Raw genomic sequence first — 23,031 nt, 5'->3', positions numbered from 1 at the left:
AAAAAGAAACAGTGAACTGTATAGTACTGTTCATTCTTTTCCATTATTAAAAACTCGAAGTGATATGCATCCTGGCATAATAGTCTCTGACTGACACCTCGGCTGGAAAAAATGTTGTAACATTAGCTGTGATCTGGAATTCTCTGTGGAAAAAAAACAGTTTACATGCTGTCTGTGGGACCATAAATCATTGTCTCTCCATTGTTATCGATTGAGTCCCACCTGCTTGTACTCAGCTAGATTGCAGCCATTGCACAGTTCTATGTCCTCTTGACTTTGGGACTTCAGGATCTGAGCTTTTAAACTTGCCTTGGATATTCTGAGCTCTGGGCCTTTCTCCACCAATGCATTTGGGAGAATCGTCTGAAAGGGATTTACATGCATGGTAGTTCTATATTAGGGTTGCATGTGTGAGGAACACCCACCTTACAGCAGATAACCGTCTGGAATGTAGAGATTCTGTAAGCAACAGTGCTCACATTCCCCACACCCCAGACATCCATGTTGTTGTATGACTTGTGGGAACACTTTCCTCACCTCAACACTCCCATTTTTCTAGCCCTAAATCTGCAATGGCACCATCTGAATTGTCCAGACAAAGCCGAGTGCAGCTGAAGCCTTGGTGAATTGGGAAATGCCTTGCGGGGAAGGTGTCTGTACTTACTGCAAATCCTAAGAAATCTCTGCATGCTTCATTCATAAGCAAAGAGCCTAAATATCCAGGGAAAAGTTCTTTTTGGATTGTCAGGTTAATCCTGGGCAGCTGCAAATTTAGGATTAGGTCTCCCATATATCATTAATAATACGGAGCTACTCTCTTTAGCCCAAACATAGCTGTTATTTAACTCCCTTGAAAGCAGTGAACTTTGATAAGAACTTAGCCAGCATCTGAATTACATTAAAAAAATTGGCTTTATTCCACTAATATTCCCACTACTGCTGTTATTAGTGTTGCTAATGTAGGCATGGATTTAGAGTCTGGTAATGCTTCTGTGGCAGGTTCTAATAAAGAACTTCCATGTGTTTCTGGTTAGTTGTTGCATGCATGTGTCTAATAGGCACTTTCAAGGTCAGAAAACCATGTTGGCTAAAGGCCTCATTGTAGAAACACTTGGATCCATATAGCCTGTCTCCAATTTCCATTTCAAGGGTTCTGTCTGGTTAGATGATATCAGCTCTGTTTTGGCTCTTGATAGTACTGTGTGATATGATACAGCTTGCATGCATGCTGGATAGAAGCTGTACCTGCAGGTTTAAAAGTTCACGCACACAATTGCTCTTTAGGAGTTCATCTGCGGCGTGCGATAATCCAGCATTTGGGGAGGGGTAATCCGGCTATTGCAAATGTGCCGTGACAGTTTTATGCCACCAGCACTTGCATCCTAAGATAGTATCAATTTGCTTGTAGGTATTGAAAATATTCATGAGTCATTCTGAATCATTTTATAGTCTTATGAGTCATTCCAGAGATACGGGGCCCATACATGTCCTTTTGCCAGGTGGGAGAGAGGGATCTCAAATTCCTCCTGCAAGCTCATTGCCGAGGGTATTATTTCCATTTTGTAGGTGAAGAGATGATGGAGCTGCAATAAAGGCTTTATTAAGCGATTTGCCCGTGGCTGGGCGGAAAATGCACGGCAGAATCTGCTATAATCGAATGCTTCTGGAGCCTTGTAAATGAAACGCATGGCATCTATAACCCCCAAGGTGGGGCTCAGAGAAATAAGTTTAATTTCACCCCTTTAAAACAAATGTTTCATGTTATATTTATTTCCAAAGCCCTGTGCTCTGGCATTTATTGAGGAATCTGTTAAAATGTAACATATTTATTTAAACAATCTGACATCTTTTGATCAATTCTATGATTCTTAGTAACTCCTCATAGAAGACTCATGTACAACTATGGTGGATCTCACACTGGATCTCAGCTGCCCTCCGTTTTCTTGGTTAAATGTCAGGTTGAATATCTGCTTCAATTCCCAAAACGATTCTAAGCTTTTGATGGCCTAGCTGATTCATTTTTAGAGCCCAACACTTCTAAACAAATCACGAAGAAAAGTTAAAAACATTATTTGCTTAATTATTTAAACAACAGTTCTGGGGGAAACCCCCCCCCCACCAAACCATACTTAAGGTAAGGGGACCCCTGACCATTAGGTCCAGTCGTGGCTGATTCTGGGGTTGCAGCACTCATCTCGCTTTATTGGCTGAGGGAGCCGGCGTACAGCTTCCGGGTCATGTGCCCAACATGACTAAGCCACTTCTGGCGAACCAGAGCAGTGCACGGAAACGCCGTTTACCTTCCCGCCGGAGCGGTACCTATTTATCTACTTGCACCTTGATGTGCTTTCAAACTGCTAGGTTGGCAGGAGCAGGGACTGAGCAACGGGAGCTCACTCCGTCGCGGGGATTTGAACCGCCGACCTTCTGATCGGCAAGTCCTAGGCTCTGTGGTTTAACCCACAGCGCCACCCGTGTCCCTTAACCATACTTACCTGCATATAAACCTTCTCTGCTGCTGGTGCCATCTAGCACACGGTGATAGGTTATGGTTCTCTTACATTTAGAATTTAAAGAACAAAAATCAAATCAAAAGTACAATATATCTTGTCCTATAAACTCAAGCATTGTGACCCTATACAATAACAAAGGTGACTGCCATAACTGTAACAACTACAGTGGAATCTCCCTACTGAGTACTGTGGTGGAAAAAGCCTTTGCTAGTGTACAGTAGTTCTCAGAAGTTTACAGTCACTTGCTGACAGGGTCTATCACAATGCGGCTTTAGAGCTCAGAAGTCGACAGTCAACATGGTTTTCTCACTGCACCAGCTGCAGGAGAAATGCCGAGAGCAAAGACACCCCTTCATAGAGCCACAGCCTTTCCCTGGACCTACTTCTGCATCAGTGATGTTGTGTCTCAGCAGTGGCTAGGAAAACTTTTATTCACTAGGCCTTGTTTGACTTAGGTCACCATATGCCTTGTTTCAATTTGAAGGGTTGTTTGGTCCAAGTCTGTTCAGGGTATAACTTATATACCTGACCTCCCTTCACCACCATTGCTGTGGTGTACTGGCACACCATTTCACATGTGGATGCATATGAGACAGCAAGGTGTGCATCTGTCCTTCTCCCATGGCCACCGTAGGCTCTGTTGGCGGGAGGGTGGCATTACAGTATAGCAGTGGTAACTCGAGGGATTCCTCCCTCTCCTGCTGCTAGTCTTCAAAGGAGCCAAAAGCTGACAAATCAAATGTTGTAGCCTTGGGTTCTTGGTGACCTGCAGTGGCAAGGGGTGTCAGAAAACCCAAATCTGGAGCTTCCTAATCTAGCTCAGTGGCTCCTCAAACTGGCCACAAACAAGCTGCCATGCTGAATCCCTTTATGCAGAAGGATATTTGATTTCAGAGCCAATAGGCAGGTGTCGCTGGATGCATGCCTATAGCCACTTCCCGCCCCCCTCCTGCTGCTGACTCAATTGGTTTGCTGAGCACATACAGGGCTAGAAGACATTATGAAAATAATTGGTATCAATTATTGCACAAAGACCAAGGAGGAAGTTTGGAGAACAAATGAACAGAATGTACTCTCTGGTGTTTTTACGTTTTCCCCTTAACGGGTCTCCTTATTTTCTACGCGTTGGCATAACAGAAAAGAAATTCATTGTGCAATAAGCGTGGCGATCTTTTCGCTTGTGGTGAAATGCCTTTTGCTGTGCAGAGTTTGGAATCCTGAGTGCAAGCATAAGCAATAAAACACAACAAAAATTTGTACAGAAAAGTTTGTTAATTAGAGACATTTGGCTTGAAAAGATTGATAAGAGGCAGAGATGGACCAATTAGTCAGTTCCCTTCCACATGTGTGCAGTTTGGGCGTCCAAGTCCCCGCTTTCCAGCATCGGCCCCTCTCATCCAGCTCTGACCCACAACAATGCACATGCTCAAGCACTTAAATGTGCTCAAAGGAGCTCTCAATTCAATTAGCGAAATAGCTATTGCAAATGGAGAATTAGTTGGCCTGAAAGATTATCTGAATTGCTGAATTCTTAGAATTAGATGAATGCGTTCAGTAAGTTTTAACATGGAAAACAACTATAGATTATAGATGAGGGGCAACAAGTGTCCTGAGGCTTTGTGCATGCAAAACACGTTCACTACCACTGACCTGTGGCCTAGCATTCCTCCGCCCTCACAGCCACACGTAATAGTTTACGGGTGCATTCAGTGTAACGCCAAGAAGATTGTTCCATCAGCGCAAGCATTTCTGCTTCTCTGATAAAACAGGTATCTCCTCTCCTCTCCTTGCATGCTGTTTTGCAGGTATTTGGGAGGTCCTCCTAACCCTCTGAAGCCGATTTGGGGAGGGCACTGTGGGGGAAGAGGGAAGCCCTGCTGCGCTAGTGGGAATCATTGTGATGGCTTCCGCTAGAGCAACATGCTCATTGAATATGGCCCATAACTTATAAAATGCATCTCTTTTTCTTCTGTAGATTCTAAAGCTTTCAAAAACCACTAAGGCATTAAAGTTGCAATCCTGTCTCCACTTGTCTCGGAGTAAGTGTCACTGAAAGTAGGACTTACTTCTGAGTAGACACATATAGAATTGTGCTGAAGCTTTCACATATTGACTTCCTAGGCAAGAAGGAATTCCCAAGGGCTGTACTTCTAAACACAACACAACAATAAATGATTAAAAGCTTGGTGTCACTTGGAAGGCTAAGAAATACTTTATGGCATAAGCCTTGGAGACCAGAGCCCATGTCATCAGACATGGAAAATACTTAAAACAGGTGTTGGCACATTCTGTTCTTTTTTATTTTTTTAAAAAAACTTTTTTTGGGGGTTGTGCCCATCTTGCCTCATCCTTGTACAGCAAGCAGATGGACTTGCTTCTGATTCCAATACTGACTTAATCTTCCGTTTCACCCTTGCTGTCTGCCAGTCAGAGCTAGCACAGTAAGCATCTAATGCAAACAGGCAGAACCATTTTCCTAAGTTTGCTCCTGGAGAGAAATATTGTACATCTGCCAAAAAATACTAGAACTGCAGTTCTACGGCTGGCATTTGGTATGCTTTTATTCTCCCCAAGTTTCTTGAAGTGAGTTGTTGATTTGCCAAATATACTAGTAGTGCACCTACCGCTAACTGAATATCTCTCTTCATACTTAACTGGAAAACCTATATTCCGAGGAGAAGAAAATAATCTGGGAGGAAAAAGGAATTCACAAAGGGAACTGTGGCCAGGTGCAGGCCAGATTACCAAGGCAAGGCGAGTGGAGCATGATCCCCACATTGGTTTATAGCGTTGATCCTGGAGTGTCCTCCTTGTGTCTCCAGCCCAATAGATATTGACTTTTCCCTTTATTTTTTTGTGGCGGAGCCAGAAGCGTAGACTTGTGTGTCACACTAATTTTTCCGCCTTTGCAGGCAGAAGGATCTGTGCTCTGTTGGTGGGAAGGGGTGTTGACAAGCATAAAAGCTGGCAACGCATGGAGAGAGCAGCGGTGAAGTAATCTCCTGTTAAGCCAAACATCTGCAACCAAAGCGCTGTGCTTTAAGGATCAGTTATGCGTTTGTACAGGGAAAAGCTCGAGCCTCGTGCGGCAATCACATGAAATTATTTTCCCATAGTCTTTCAGTATAGTTGAGCAAGTTTGGGCCTCTTCTGAGTTCATTAAAAACCTTTTGGCTGCTATAACAAACCAAGGACAATTATAGTTTGTTGGAATTGCAGGGAGATGAGCAAACTCTTGATTTGGCTCCAGGGTTTCAGTTCCAAATTAATTATCTTTCACACAGCTGGGTCTCCAGAGTTTGCTATTAGTTGACTTTGGGAGAAAATGTGATGGTAAGTTTAATGGCATTATGTAAAAGAGGCATGAAGAACCGATGGTCCTATAGATGTTGTCCCACAACATTGGAAGGGTCACAGTTTCCCCTGGTACAAGAGGGACAAAACTTTTGACAGGTCCTTATTTCCATACCACTGATGGAAAATGATACATTAATCTTCCAAATCCTTCAAAAATACAAGTATCTTAGGAATGTATATTTCTTTTAGACATTTCTAAAAGACATCTTAGGAATGTATATTTCTTTTAGACATTTCTATTCATAGGTATATGCTGAGTGCCATGCTCTGGGTCACACCTATAAAAATGAAGTTTATTGGGTGGTTTCTAAGCATAAAAATTACAACAGACATACACAACATAAAACAATAAGTGGAAAAGTGGTAATTACAAAGTGAATAAGTCTTTAAACGATGAAAAGGCGTCTTTCTGTGTAGGGGTCAAGACAGGTGTTCATTCTCTTTAAGAATTGATTTTACTGTCAGGTATCCAGGCTTAACAGATAATAACTTATTATTTATACCCTGCCCATCTGGCTGGGTTCCCCCAACCACTCTGGGCGGCTCCCAACAGAAGATTGAAAGCACAAGAAAACACCAAACATTAAAAACTTCCCTGAAGTTTCAGATGTCTTCTAAAAGTCGGATAGTTGTTTATTTCCTTGACATCTGCTGGGAGGGCGTTCCACAGGGTGGTCGCCACCACTGAGAAGGCCCTCTGCTTGGTTCCCTGTAATCTCACTTCTCACAGTGAGGGAACCGCCAGAAGGCCCTTGGCGCTGGATCTCCGTGTCCGGGCTGAACGATGGGGGTGGAGAAGCTCCTTCAGGTATACTGGACCAAGGCCACTTAGGGCTTTAAAGATCAGCACCAGCACTTTGAATTGTGCTCAGAAATGTACCGGGAGCCAGTGTAGCACTTTCAGGACTGGTGTTATATAGTCTTGGCAGCTACTCCCAGTCACCAGTCTAGGTACCGCATTATGGATTAGTTGTAGTTTCCAGGTCACCTTCAAAGGTAGCCCCACATAGAGGTATCTTGTAAAGATGCAAGCCAACCCCATGCCAGGTTATGGAGGGTTTGGATTGAGTGGATGCATCACTCTGCTCACTTCTGTTGGTTCGGTTGACCTGCTGCTGGTTGCTGAATGTGTGACTCTAAGGCTCACTGCTGGTATCCTAGCCAGTGGAACCTAGCGGAAAGCCCCTTCTGAGGATGAGGTGAGGGAGGTCCTGAGGTGGCCTGGAATCTGCTGGATTCTGAGCTGTTCTTACATCCAGCTGGGTAGCAATGGGGATCTGGTGCTGGTCCAATCATGTGTTAACCCAGAACTGTTCACAAAACCTGCAAAAATTACTCTTGTTTTTTAAAATTAATTGTTTTGTGGCTTGTTCCAGTTTGATTTCTCCCTCTACAGCAGTGGTGGCTAAACTCACCCCCCACAGCTGTTTTGGGACTACAACTCCCATCACCCCTAGCTAACAGGACCAGTGGTCAGGGATGATGGGAATTTTAGTCCCAAAACAGCTGGAGAGCCGAGTTTGGCCATCACTGCTCCACAGCTTTTTGAAGAATTATAATATGCAGTGAGCTAGGTTGGCCTGTAGGTGTCAGAAATCTTCCGCATTAAGGATGTGTGCTTTGAAATACTTTCAGATGAGTCTAGGCTGCCAGGCTGATCAGAAGCAAACCAGTGTGCAAGGTCTCTCCTTGTTTTTCCATAGCCTGAGTGTTCAGCTTGAAATCTGCTTCCACTACAAATCTGGGTCTGATGCTGCTAATCTTTGAATGCTGTAAACAATTTAACTTCTGAATTCTGTTCCAGCAAAGCAAAATATCCATCACTTCGTCATGTTGACTTCAGTGGCAGAAACATGTGGTTCTGTTGTCCCCGTTTTTGTACCACCTGTGCCTGTCCTTGGTGAATATCTATCCCTGTTTTACCCTGCAGGTATGTTGTTTGTGGGGAGGGGGCATGTTGCAAATGTTAGGTGCCTTTTTATCATTGATTGGTGGTGGTGGGACATGCCTGCACTATTTTTGTGGCCCTGTTTCATATCCGTGTGGCAGCCGTATTGTAATTGGCATCAACATCACTTCCTAAAACTTCCAAGTGTGCCTGCTGGCTCAAAAAGGTTGTCCACCCCTGGTTTCTTCAGACAGTAAACGTTCCATTTCACTCTGACCACGCTATTTACAAGCCCATCCCCAACCATGTGCATATGCACATCTGAAACTCATGACAACACTTCATGCATCAGATGAAGTGGGCTGTCCAGGAAAGCTTATGCCATAATAAATGGGTTTGCCTTGAAGATGCCACAAGCCTCTTTGTTGTTTTTGCTGCAGCAGATGAACTGGAATGTGGAATGTTTCTATTCTGTGATAAGTATAACCAGATTCACTGTGAGATTGCACATTCTGTTCAACTCTTCTATTTTTTAAAAAGGAAAAGGTCAGTTTACTACACACTTCAGAAGCCATCACAGAACTGTCTATTGCATTATGTATATAACATTGTATGTTGCAAATGGAAAAGAAATATCTGTTATGTTATCATGGGAGGTAACATGTTCAGATACACAACCTTAGTATGAGAATGCAATGTTATAAGATGGTGAGATACCTGAGGGTATGGATTAATTAAATGTATTTTATCCTTTTATCCAGGGAGCTACATCTGAGAGGACACACACTGTTTACTAGTGATGTGCTTGGAATCCTTCTTGAGAAATTCAGATAGTTTTCTTTTCATACATTGAACAATGGTGGCTTCTGTAAAAGATAAAAGGACTTGAAGAATATATTTGGTGGTGGAGGAGAAGGAATATGGAATTTAAAATGGCAAAATTTAATGCCCCAAACTGCAAGGCTTGTCTAGTTTTGTTGAAGGGAAGACATCCGTTTGAAGGCAAAGGGTGACAAGACTTGATAAAGTTTAGATTCCTGAGAGCATTCTTCTGGAAGATGTTTTGACTATAGGGATGCCAAAAACCATAGCTGGAACCCAGAGAGGCTGCAACCAGTATTGTGTTCATTGTTACGGGTGCAAAGATAAGCTCCATTGGCATTTCCTGTTCTATTTGCTGCCAAAGTGAATTGGAAGTGGACCTTCTAAATTGACAGGAGGTATCTTTGCCAGAGGAGGGGAATTATTTCCAAAGTTTTGATGCACTCCTTTCAGCTAAGGCAGCAGCTAGGATACAGTTTTGTAGCTAATGTCTGCTAGATCTATATTTTTGTCATAGGCAAAGGACTACTTTATCTGAAATGAACTTAGGCTGTGCACATATTATCAGCTTGAAACACAATGAGGTCTGCATTTCAAATTGAAATTTCTCGTTGTTGCACTCCTAAGTATGCTCTGATGTGTTTCCACATTGCCAATTGTCTGATCCAGTAGATGAAGAAGGGTTGGGGTTTTCCTCATCTGATGCACATGACACACTTTGATTCCCCTCTAATAATCGTCATATGGCTTTCATCCACAGCCATAATCCTGTACACCAGAGGTTCTTAACTTGCAGTCCATGAACACTTAAGGAGTTCGTGGATGGTCTTCAGGAAGTCCATGAACCAAGAGCAAAACGTTTTTTTCTTTGATTTCCTTCCTGTTAACTTTGAGAATGATCTTTGCTGGGGGGAGGGGGAATTCTTGGGAAAGGGTCCATAGCTTTCATCAGTTTTTCAGTGACCCCAAAAACATTAAGAACGACTTCTATACATCTTCCAGATACAATGGGATTTACTTTCTTGTCCCTAGTTGGAGACAGCAATGCTTCTGAATACCAGTTGCTGGAAACTGGCATTCATACTGGGGAGACATACTGGCATGCTAAGATGAGCTGTGCTGCCTCCTGCTGTAATTCAGTAGCAGAGTCCTTTACGACCTCACAGGTGGTCGATCGTAAGTCTTCTTCTCTAGTAATATCCTGCTCAAGAGTAGCTACCTTCTGCTTCAAAGCCTGCAATTCATCACCCTGTTTCTTCACGACAGTTGTAAACAGCCACCTGATGGCAGCTGTCTCCTCGTGTTTCCCCTGGGTTTCTGTTTCCAAACACAACCCTTTGAGGGCATTACCAAAGGCCATATATACCCTGCTGTCCGCCATATTTGTATGGGATTATGTGTGTTGCACAACTGACAGTAATTGGAAGAGGACACTTCCTATGAATAGTGAAGCTCATTTATTCTGACCTTCAAGAAAGGCTGTGAGTCTTGGCAAGTCCTCTGAACAATTGAAGAGAAGTGCACATAATTTCCCAGAAAAATAATATGAATCCCACAGAAAAGTATAGAACCGGCCAAACCAACATGCGCTACTAACAACTCATCTAAAGTGTTCAGAATCCATTTTGTTCCTTTGTGGGGGTTTTTTTTTAAAAAAAATTGGTGGCATTCAAGCTTTATTAAAAGAAATTACTGTTGTAGGAACACAGGGTCTTTGGCTTTCCTTCTTCCCCCTACCTGCAGGCTTTAATCTCTTTTGGGGATCCTGTCATTGTTGCTGTTAAAGGAGAAGTATGGCCTTCGTGTCGTAAGCCAAAGTGACTCCATAGGCAAAGTCTCTTACTGAAATGTTAGTACTCCTTGAAACAGCATGAATTTCCATGCAATGAAGACCAAAGGAGACCTATTAAGTGTGTATGGGCTGAACAATATTGTGTATTTTTCTTTACAAATACCTGGGATGACAGTCTGGGGCAAAGGGAATAATACTCCCCCTGACACTATGCTCCTGGTTAAAATTGGCACACATACAAATGCCGACCATAAAGCTGCCTTAGGAAGGAAGTGCCACTGGTGCCAGGATGATTTTGGGTTGATGTGCCCCAGTGGTTGTATTTAGTCTGGAATTCACGAATGAAAAGATTTATTGTGTACTGCCAAATAAATTATATCTCCTATCTGTTCTTCCAATTTAGCATGGAAGGATCTTACAGAACCTTCTGGAAATATTAAGCAGTTACCTCATATGCTGTCCTAGTGTTGCGTCGCAGTTGATTTACATGCAGTACATTGGTCATAGTACATGAAGCAGGCTCTGCAAGATTTCATCTCCACATGTAATTTGTTGCTCGTGATTGGGGAGATCAGTGGCTCTAATATTCTAACCATCTCATTATTGCCATTGTTGTCTAATAGCAACTGTCCAGGATTTCAGGGCTTACTAAGCCTGTAACATGGAGATGGCACCCAGTGAACATAGGATCTTAAATAAATCAATCTTAAGCATCCCTGCTGAGTTGCTGCCCAAGATCAAAGTTTCACCCCTGTGCACAGTAAACTGGAGAAAATCAACATGGCATAGGACAAGAGTGGCCAATGCTGTTGGACAAAAACTTCCATCAGCCCTAGCAAGCATGGCTAATGGCCAGGGATGATGGCAATTGTTTGGAGGACTTCAGGTTGGATAACCCAAACCTAGGACAGGTGTCCATATTAATAACACAAACCTGCCACAAAACCAGCCTCCCTTATGGCAAGCTACTCTTGTATTCAGATCCTTTGTGCTGCCAACGACAGTCATGAACAATGTTCATTTTTGGATCATCTTGACAAGATGGCAGTGATTTGCATGGTAAACAGTTACAGATGTTATGGCCAGGATTGGGATAATGGACTGTGGGAAACTTAATTCCAGAGAGGTAACCATGTTATTTAGCTGCAGCAATCCCCCACCAAGAGACTAATAGATTTATAGTGGAATATGCCTCCATGTTCATAACAGCTTATGCCGCAGTAAATCAGTCTTTAAGATGCCTCTGGGCCATTTGTTGTTTACAGGAAGCCTGTTTTTACCAGCACCTATGTGTTAAGTATGTACCAGTCCTGACTTTCAAGTAAACATGGCCAGGACTAGGCTATAAATAACGTTATTGTTGAAATGCTGTTTGTGATGTTCTTCTGAGTTTAAATTGATCAGGTTGAAGCATGAGTCCCTCAAGCGAGACCCATCTGGTCCAAGATTGCTGGTTTTATGAGTTCATACCATTTTACCTCTTCGCGCAGAATAAGTTGCACTTCATAAAAAAGTGACTCCAGCACAGACTGAATCCAGTACCTGTAATAAAATAAAAATCCTACCTATTTCCCTAATCAGCAACATGTTAACGTGAGTGTGTGTATGCTGTAAATACAGCATTTATAGTTTAAGACAGGGGTCGGCAAAGCTTGCCTTGCCTGGGCCTGTTCACTGCCACAGAGCCCCCTACGTGGGCCAGATTGTGGGCGTGCGTAAGCGTGTGCCCACGATTTCCGGTGCCTGCACAGATGCGATTTCCGGCACCGCGAAAGCGAGTCCCCACGCCACGCTGCGCCGGTTTAGTGCAGTACGTGGGGGCTTGCCGAGCAGGCAGCTTGGTTTGGTGGCAGCTTGTGGGCAGGTAAAATGACCCCCGTGGGCTGCTTGTGGCCCATGGGCCTTAAGTTGCTGACCCCTGGTGTAAGAGAAGAAATTATTTCATTATTGATGTATCTGTAAGCTGGAGATAAGTCAGTGTGGTCAGATACTGTTTGGGAAGGACAGTAGCTCAATGGAAAAGATAATGCGCTGTATGCAAAAGTTCTCAGGTTCATTCTCCAGCTGAGGCCAGAACAAACTCCTTGTCTGAAGCCCTCGTTAACCACTGAGCTCAATGAATGTGCCAATGGATTGACACAGTATAAGGCAGTTTTTAAAGCTTCAGATGGTATATCAAAGCACTTGGATTGACAAATTTGAAAAAAACAAAAAAATCACCAGTAATTTTAAAATGGTGTAATAATTAGCAGACAGTGCTGAGGCTTATAGGCTGGGAGATAGAAATAGCTAGGCTGATAAGATAAAAGATGAGAATGATATACCTTGAGAGAGGTGGGAAACAAGGATACTAAATAAGATACAGTGGTACCTCGGGTTACAGATGCTTCAAGTTATAGACTCCGCTAACCCAGAAATAGTACCTCAGGTTAAGAACTTTGCTTCAGGATGAGAACAGAAGTTGTGCTCTGGCGGAGTGGCGGCAGCAGGAGGCCCCAATAGCTAAAGTGGTACCTCAGGTTAAGAACAGTTTCAGGTTAAGAGCAGACCTCCAGAACAAATTAAGTTCTTAACCCAAGGTACCACTGTACAGGATGCTCTTATGCTTTGTACAGAAAATATATTTTCAGGGATCTGGAGATAGTATTGTTGAACTGTCATTGCCTGCTGTATTCACAACAGTTACGCCATTTCTTGTCATGTGCTTTGGTTGAATGACCTTTCCATATTTCTGTAGTTCTTACAGCACTGGCACAACATAAACCAAAAGTTCTGCAATAGATAGGTGTATGTTTGTGTGAAGCAGGCATCAATTGGATAGTTCTGCTGGTGGTGCTATAGCATTTTTGAACACCTCCCACACCCTCCTTACAACAAGCCTGCAAAGCAGGCCAGTGCTGTTATGCCCTCATTGTAGGTGGGGGAATTGGCCTGAGGCTTTTTTTTTTTTAAAGGCAAGCGAGTTAGGGGCAAAAGTCTCATTTGAACTGGAAACTCTGTGATGCATGACTCAGCCATTGCCATTTCACCCGCTTTTATGATGAACTCTCAGATCCTTGGGGGTGGGTTGCATCTCAGTGGCTGAACACTTGTTTTGACTGCTAAAAGTCTTGGGTAGAATATGGCAAGAAAGACCTCAATAAATTAATGGAAAGAACAAAGACAAATAAAAAATAGGACCAAAGAGAAATTAAAACTTCATGAATGTGAGCCGTAAGAGGAAAATAAATCACTATTAATGCAACAGGCCACACATTGTCAGGAGTGTCAACAATTAATCCAAATTCTGACAGTATGTCCTTTGACTTCATCATTTACTGAAGCATGACCACATGGCATGAATTTTAATAAAAAAGATTTCGACAACTCGGCTTGCTCTGTAGTGCGCAATGATGCATTGAGTAAAAATTATAATGCATGTTTAGCCATTTGTTTTGTTTGCCACTCTTGAAACATCCTATAGAGGAATATGTTGTATTCCCCTTTATTTTTTGATAGGCATTTTCCTTCCCTTTGCTTCCTGAACAGGGAGAAGTTCTGCCCTCAGTTTTTAAACCAATTTCCTGCTTTATTTTCCTCCTCTCTCGGTTTTAAAGCGAGTTGCAATTTTATATTGGCATTGTTTGATTATGAATTTGTTTGTTTCAGGTTTTGTAATTTATGCAGAGGCCTTAAGTTATAGGGTGACCTATGCATTATGTGCATTAAATGATTACATGTATTAATTATTTTTGCTATCCGGCGGGGACGCTTGTGAAATCACTATTTAGCCATTTTAACTTTTCTATTCCACCTCCCACATCCATCTCAAACTGGGGTACAGAAGATATTGAAAATGTAGCGTTGGCATCACAATAAAAAAAATAACCTAGGGCAGAATTAAAGCCAAAAGATAACTTAGGTTAGAATTAAAATCATAGCCATCTACTGGAATTTAAACACCAGCAAAGGTTCAGAGCTGAAATGTCACCAGTTGCATACACGCTAATCCATTTGCTGCACAAAAATGTCATTTTTCTCAATCAGAGATCATTCATGCTTCTGTTCAATATGTTTTCTACCTAGATTGCTTCTAGCCTTCCACAAGGGTGGTGGTGGTGGTTACTAGATATGTGTTGAAAACTCTCCCCTTGATTAGGTTATCTCTGCCTTTTGTCACTGCCCCCGCCCCCAGTGAATGAAGAAGGAAGTGGTGGCTGTGATCTTGGCAAGCACCGACCCACAACTTCATTGAGTAGGTATGGATATGCTCCTATTGCCAGGACCGCCTCCATCTGTTTTCAACTGTTTTCCAATGGACACACTGCGGGGCAATGCAGAATCAATTTGCAACAAGCATTTGTTTTTGGCAAGGAGCTAGTTTCTCAGGAAGTGCTTTTCAGGGACAACAAATGTGCAATCTAGATCTAGATTGTGTGTGGACTGTGGAGAAAAAACGAGTACTCAATCTCCATTGAGTCCAGAAAGCAATGTCATATGTATGGTGCCTACCTGTGTCCAGAGAGGAGGTCATTCCATAAGAAAAGCATCACTACAGACAAGGCAGATCTGTGCGAGGAACTGTGTGCTGTATTCAGCCTCAGCTTCAACCTTCTGAAAGCGCTGTTCTGGAAGATGGGAATTATTCGGAGAGAATAGAGTCCCCTTAGCATGTGCAAAGCAGACATAATTTCTGTGAAGCTGCCAGGAGCCAGGGAAAAGTTAAAGTGGTTTCTTTATTGGGCAGTGCTTAGGCCGAGGTACTTAACAGGAGTCAGGAGTCTAGGTGAAGGCTATTTGAAATGTCAAAAGTGTTCAGTTAAGCAAAACTTTAATAGCCCTTCTGTCCAAAATAATAAGCAGAATTCTGTGTCTGGCTCAATAAAATACACCCAGGGCATAAACTTTTATTGATCAACATAACAAATAAGTTGCTACCACCTAGGAAAGGCCTGCACAACTCTTAGGAACTCCCTGACATTTGTAGCTGGGCAGCAATTTGGGGTACATTTTTGTTTAGTGATGAATTGATCTAGGTTAGGCTACCCTGCCTTTCCAGGGGCAATCACTATACAGTACAAGCAAATTTATTGCTTTACTACTTCAGTGTTAAGGGCTATTGATAAAAAATAACACATTTGAGTCTATTGTTTACTGCATATTATCATGAAATTGCCATCATCAAACTTTTCTGAGGTACTTTCACAGTGAGTTTGGCAAGCGTGACCTGGTTGGTATTGTTAGTTGTACCCTATAGAATTGGCTAGAAATGAAATGAATGTGTGGGCAATAAAAGGTGTCAGAGACAGCTACAAGCAACATTCATGCAGATCCTAGCTAACCTTAAAACACAATTACCCGTATGACTGTAAATGAAATTTCTCATAATGGCAGTGCATGTTAAACATCTCTGTCCTTTGGGGAAATATTTAAGTAAATGTTCTTCTATAAAAGCTTTACCATATGCCTCTAAAATTTACTAAAATAGGGTACTTTAATAGGTCTTTTATGAGCTTATTTTTGTGACTGTGTACCAGCATTATAAATACAGACCACAATCCCATCATTATTAAGCAAATTTAGGCCCCTATAATTTCAGTGGGTGAATTGTGCATGCACATAGAGCTCTCCCATTGGAATCGATGTGACTTATTTGTCCCGAGCCTTTGACACTGGAAAGAATAACAAGTGAAATCACTAACCATGTTTAGATCTTTGAAACCTAAGTACTTGCTTTCATTTCAACCCTTATGGACCAGAATAGATCAACAACTTCCATGACCTTCAGGTACAGTGAGCCTTGCCCAGTGTAGGAACAGATCAGGTGCTGTTTGAAGCCTTTTGCCTCCACCCTAAAATTCCATTCATGTTGTGTAATATAACAATATAAATAAAGCTTTGGCTCTGCCCTTGACATTCCTTGAGCTAAGTACAGTTTGTCCTTCTCAAATGGCTTAATAGAAGTTGCACTCCCACCCAACCCAAAGTGTTTACAATAATGTTAACTTTTTAGTGTATTAGATTATTCTCAAACAAAGCTTTTGGCATGGGCAATTGAAGCCTGGAATGTTTCAGTGGCCATGGAAAATAAAATTCTATTCAGATTTATTATGGATGGTCCCACCACCACTTTTGCTCTAGTGATGGGGAACATCAACTCAGTGGCACTTACCTCTGAGTGGAGATGCATAGGTTTGGCCAGTCATTTAAGAACAGGAGTTCAGTAAGGGCTGTGCAATATTTTCCACTTTTTCTGCATAGACTAAATCATCTGTGTCATTGGCTGTTTGATCTGTGAACCCGCAGAGCCCACAGATCTCACATGATGAAGTTCACAGATGATGGCAACTGCCTACCCCACCACTATTTCACAAGTGAAAATAGGAACCTGTATATGTAACATTCCACATGTCAAGGTCAGGATTCCTGCTGAAAAATCACCAGCTTGATCAGCAGCCCGGACAAATGCATTTTGGTATCAGAGGCGAATCCCTAAATGGCACCCCCTGCCCAGTAGGGAAAATGGGTGAGGGAAGACATCAGGAGCAAAGTGGGGAGAAAGATTGACATTGGGATCTACTGCCCCTGGTGAATTCTGCTGCCAGAGGTGGTCACCTCACCTTACCTCATGGGTGGGCCAGCTTTGTTGGCCAGCTTCCATCTCCATATTGACTCCAGCTGCTACATTCTGACATTGATTTAGCCAATATATTCAGTATACACATTGCCTATTCACACCAGCAAACTTAGAGTTAAAGGTAAAGGGACCCCTGAACATTAGGTCCAGTCGCGGATGACTCTGGAGTTGCGGCGCTCATCTCGCTTTACTGGCCGATGTCCAGGTCATGTGGCCAGCATGACTAAGCCACTTCTGGAGAACCAGAGCAGCACACAGAAACACCGTTTACCTTCCTGCTGGAGCGGTACCTATTTATCTACTTGCACTTCATGCTTTCGAACTGCTAGGTTGGCAGGAGCAGGGACTGAACAATGGGAGCTCACCCCATCTCAGGGATTCGAACCACCAACCTTCTGATCGGCAAGCCCTAGGCTCAGTGGTTTAACCCACAGCACCACCCGTGTCCTAACTTAGAGTTAGGATCACCAAAAGTCAGAAATAGGAACAGAATACTGACAGTGATGTTGATGTTCATGGGGCAATGAAGTGGCTATTTATGGATTTTGTTCAGGGACTGTAATCCAGTGTTTCTGACTGATATGCCAGTAGTATGGATTGGGGAGAAATTCACACTTTCTGAAACAATATTAGAAAGAGGGAAATAACCAACTTCTGAAATTCACACTCACCTGAATTTTGCTATGCAGTTCTTCAACCAAATTATGTTTAGAAAAATGCATATATTTGGGGGGAATGTGTGCATAAATAATGAATATATTAGTGTAAACGACATAATAAAGCACACCATTAGGAGAAATTGTTCACAAAAATGTGTGTCTTGGTCAAGACTGCATACAAAAATGTGTTTGTAAGGAGAAATTTGCACTAAAATGCTGAAATATTTTTTATTCGAAATATTAAAAGATCACAAATTGCTGAGGAAATGTGGAGACCTGAGAGAACCAAAACTGACAGTCCTTCCATCCCTTTCTGACAAATATTTATATGAAAGCTGCTGTATTCCACTTTGCTTTTAGACATACTGAATAAGGTATCATGGCCACCACACAGGACCTACAGACAGGGCAGGGTTCCATAATTGAGACAGAACATTTTTATTGCTAAAAAGCACTGGGCTGGTTTGGACATAAAGTTGGGACTGCAGGCCGAGTTTGGGAATGGAAATCCTAGTTTGCTTAATTTGTTCACTTGATCTCGTTCTGGCTTCATACCCTGGTTAGTAAACCAACGTTAAACTAGACTTCCCTGTACAGACTTACCAAAGAATGCTTGTTTTAAACAAACCAGAATCTCTATGCTGAATCTGGAGAGGGAGGGTGTAGCACAATGCTCATTCCCGACTTCATAAAACAGGGCTTATGAAGCCACCTCATTTGAACTGGTCCTTTTTGTAACAACAATAATTGCAAGTATTCAGCGCTGCACATCTGCCTGACGTATGTGAACTTCAGAGTTTTTTATGATAAAATAATTGATCTTCCCAGCAAACAATCAAAACACCACAAAAACAAAATTTTCGCAAGGGCATAGCATGATGAATCATGCCCATAGCAAGTGGGGGGGGGGGAATGTCACTACTTGCCACTGCAGAGTACAACTGCCCCAAAAGTGAGCAATGTAGCTGTCTGAAATATATGAAATGTCTAGTCCTTTGTTTTAATGTCCATAGGGTGGCACATGATGGATGATATACTATTAAACTAGTGTGAAAAATAAATTGTGCAAACCGGTTCAAGTGATGTCTCATGTAAATGGGTGCTTTTGCAGAAAGATTGGCTGATTTATGTTGCTGAGTTGTAATTTGTCTTGAACTAATAGCACCTCTCTTTTTTTAAAAAATAAAAAAGTAACGTTTGGATGCAGATAGAAACACTGGCTCCCTTGTGTTGTCCGAAACAAACCAGCAAGGTTCCAGGACCATTATGAATTTGGCAAAGAGATGAAGCAGTGGGAAACAACAGTGGAAAAATAGTTAGCTGTAAGACAAACAAATTAAAAATACACACTAGAGAAAGTAATAATATAAAAATGAATTACAAATGTGTTCAGAGCATTCAAAAATTAAAGCTATGAAAGCATGATTTGTCTTGCTTTGATATTTAGAACATTTACAGCTGATTTCCATGGTTTGAATTAGTATTTTTTAAACATTCATTTCAGAATTACATGCTTAATATACTGGGGGTTCTTAAAAGAGAGGATACCACATGGATGTTCCATGCGGTCTATGTGTCGGAAATGAGAAAAGGGGGTAGTTTGGCAATTTGCTGAACAGTATTATCCTTGTCTTGCTCTTCAAATTGAGATCATCATAGCTCAGGGGTTGACAATGTGGTAGCCATGAGTGCAGATGCTTCCACAGAGACCTTTCTTGGTGCACACATGGTCCCCTTCCTCCACTGAAATTCAACTTGAAAGAAGGATTCAACTGTAGTCTGTAGCAGAGGTTGCAGCGTGTGCTAGATTTCTCCAGCTAGGAAATGGAAGAATGGGCCCCCAAAATTTGCTGTTCCTTGGCAGCTTTTAGTACTGTTACACATAAACAAGCCCTTGGAATTGGGGGCTACCAGGATAGTCCTAGCTATGTAGCTTTATAAAAACTCAAAGAAGGGAGCTTTGGTTAGCACTGGTGTGGCCTTCCATTAACACCTTCGGATAGGTATTGTTGGACTCCATGTCCATCAGTCACAGCCAGCATGACCAATGGAGGACCACAGGTTTTCCTAGACTGCCTTAGGAAGACTAAGTCTAAACTATGGGAGAGTGTATTGTGTTCATGTCCTGATTTTTGGGAGGGTGGGGGTGGGGAGCGTTCTCATGATTCTGTTTGGACTCTGTAGGAATAGAAAGCTGAACTGAATAGGCATTTGGTGTCATCAAAGCACGGCTATTAAAGTTTTGAAGCTTTTGTGGTTCTCTTGGGAAACTTGATTAAGGTTGCCTACAGTTCTCTCAGTGAGAGACTGAGGAATACAGCAAAAGAGTGCATGAACTCAAGAAGATGCCTCATAGTTCTGAGGACCATGCTTTCACTCAATATGTCCTGGATCCCACACAGGGCAGCATGAGAGACAAACTTGATACATTGGTGTGTATGTGTTGGGTGTTGATTAGGGACTGACCAATCGCTGTGAGAAGTTTGCTCAGTTACACAGACCTACAGCAAATTATTCAAATCAGTGTTTGTCAAATCAAAGTGTGTGGAATGCCTAAGGAGTGAGCGAGCCGTTTTGCATATGGCAGCCAGATGACACTGAAGGGCAGGGCTTCTGCATTTTTAATAGTTGTGTAGAAGAGGGAATGTCAGCATGACAAGCTACAACTGCTAAAATTCCCTCTTCCAAACAACAATTTGAAGCACTGAAGCAGGAGCACTATCCCCATTTTTGCCTGACCAACAAATTTTGTGTGTTTTATTGGTGTGAAGAATGCAGTGGATCATACATGGCATGGAGGGAAAGCGTATATGTAAAAGCCAATTGGGGAAAAGAGTAGAGTGGAGACAGTGGTGGACCTTGGGGTCTCAAATTTCTGTGGTTCCCTGTGCAATGCCAAAGTTTTGTGGCCCCACCTCTTGCCCTCCATTCTATATAATAGTTGCAGCACCCCCTGTAATGCCCCTGAGGCTCTGCACCCAGTGCAACCAAACTGGTTGTGCTCCCCTAAGAGAGGTTGCAGCTTTGGCACATTTCAGGGTCCCTATAGACTGATGGGGTTTTTTGCAAGTGTATTCTGGAAAATGCTTTCGACCCAATAATAATGCTTTCATTGTGAATTTATACTGGACCAGCCACACATCATTCTACTTGATTAGTTGTTCTGCAATGCTTCTAACACTCTTGCTCTAGAGTGCAGCAAAAGTGGGAGAAAAACATTCATGAAATAGGAAGTTACAGGATTTTAGCAGGTAGTTATGGGGCATGCACCGATTGGATTGGTCCTCAGATTGAAGAAGATTCTTTGCCCTTGTGATATAGGGACCAGTCAGGTTTACATGATGGGATTGAAAAGGGGTGGGAAGAGATCAAAGAAGTTTGGAAGAGGGTCGAGATTTCATAAAGTTTGAGACACACTGTCTTCAATAAAAATGTGTTTTATTACTATGCTCTAAAGAGGAACACAAAAGCCAAACAGTCATTCTCAATTAATGTGAAAAGAGTCGGGCACCACAAAGGATTTGATTTTCAGGCATCAAAGTGGTCTCAGCTGAACGGTGTTAATAAATAGTGATCTGGTTTCATTTACTATGTTGGAGCTGGCTTGTTTCTCCTCTGAGAGATAAAAAGCAGGAAAATGTGGGCTACCAATGTGAAGTGTTAGAAATCCTTTAAGGAAACTTTTCTATAATTGAAGGGCAGAGCTATAACCATGTAAAGAAAATAAAGGTGTAAGTGGATTTTTTTAAATAAAAGAACTCTCCAGCTGAAAAGTTTACAACAAAAGTCTCTTGTATTTTATGGTATGTAGAAACAATCTGAGTAGATTCATGATCTACATCTCTCTCATGAGAAGGGCAGGGGATCTGTGGCACTTCAGATGTTGCTGGACTAAGGTTGCACACATAATATTTTATTCTAGAATTAAAGGGGACTGCACACTTGTTACTTCTATGTAGTACATGCACAATCTAGATCTATCACATATTATTAGCACCTGAAAAACACTTCTTGAGAAACTGGTTTAATTGCAAAACAAAAAGCTTATTGCAGATTGATTCTGCATTATCTTGCAGTGTTTCCATTTGAAAAGAGATGCAGATAGTCTTAACAATGGTGGGAGGCCGTATCCACACTCCCCAATGACATCATGGGTGGGCTTATATCAAGATTCTGGTAAGCGCCATAACTCTTGTTTTCAAGTCCTCTTGGGTTCTCCTTGCCAAGAGAGATAATTAAGTGTTGGCTTAATGCTTGACGTTGATAGTCTTCTCCAAGTTGGAAGAGCATATCTTCTGCTCGCTCAAAGAGTTGTTTGACTTCACTAATAGTTCCTGAAGGTTTCAAAACCACCCAAGAAGTATTAGAATAAAATTAACTACATAAAAACTGATCTGGCTAATGAGTAGAGACTAAAAGCTAACTAAAAACAAAATGCAGACTGCAGAGCTCAAAGGAGATGCAACCTTCTCATCACCATCTTGCGTTCCACCGAGATTGCAAACACCACATCCTTCTTCAACAGGGACATGTGCAGGAAGGGGGGGGGGAAATGGATAACTTTAGTGGAAGTTTTTCAAATGTATACCAAGTAATCACACCCACCCTTGTGGATGGCAGGATTCAGAATCAGTGTAGATTGAAAACAGCATGTTGAGGACCAGCCTGAATGATTCCAGATTAAAGTGAATAAATGTAGTTTTTCTCAAATGGGTTAGTTCGAACACATCCCAAGGATACCTACAGACTGTCTGCATTTTGCAGGAGCGATTCAAGTGCAGAGGTTTGCATAATCGAAGGTTTGCAAGTGGATTGAAGTAGTCAGTTACCTTGCCACAACAAATCCATTTTCAACACTGTTCTAAACTGTGTGCCTGGAAATCAGTTGTCCTGGAATTATTCAGAAACCTAGTAATTATTTCAGTATTTTTGTGTGCAAGTCATTTACATATTTTACTGGCTTGTGTTTTATTTCTCCATGACAAACAGCTTTGTTACATGTCCAATGCCTTAATTTCTCTTAGTACATTATTAATGGAAAAAACTGTAGTCTTAGAGTTGTATCCAACACAGAGCAGGACTTCTGTTTCCTTTCCTCTTTCCTTGCCCTCACTCCCAAATCTGCTCCAGAGGTTTCCAGTCCTGGGTATTTCACATTAATTGAATATACTTCTTAATGTTTTTAAGGCTCATTTAAATTTCCATTTGTCCTGGGATTACATTGATTGTTCTTTATTCATGGTTTTAGCTAGGCTTGGTATGAAAGCTCAAATAGCTTACTGTTTAGGGATGGAGGAGAAATTTGATTTTCTTTGCATATCCACTGTGTAATTTGCACTTCTTGAACCAACACGTGAACTGAAAAACAGCTCTCCTTCAAAATT

General features: G+C 42.0%; 1 long non-coding RNA gene across 1 annotated transcript in view; it reads left to right on the top strand.

Annotated features, from left to right (window-relative positions):
* Positions 1-7,535: 7,535 nt before the first annotated feature.
* Positions 7,536-23,031, top strand: part of LOC310704484 — a 49,272-nt gene continuing 33,776 nt past the window's right edge. Inside the window, exon 1 of the long non-coding RNA XR_014524811.1 lies at positions 7,536-7,800. This is a non-coding gene — a long non-coding RNA (uncharacterized lncRNA). The remainder of the gene's footprint in view (positions 7,801-23,031) is intronic.

The sequence above is a fragment of the Podarcis liolepis genome (genome assembly GCF_965112155.1).
Source record: "Podarcis liolepis genome assembly, chromosome: 3".
NCBI classification, from domain to species: domain Eukaryota; kingdom Metazoa; phylum Chordata; class Lepidosauria; order Squamata; family Lacertidae; genus Podarcis; species Podarcis liolepis.
The sequence above is the reverse complement of the archived record's forward strand: the minus strand, read 5'-3'. Positions and strand labels throughout refer to the sequence as shown.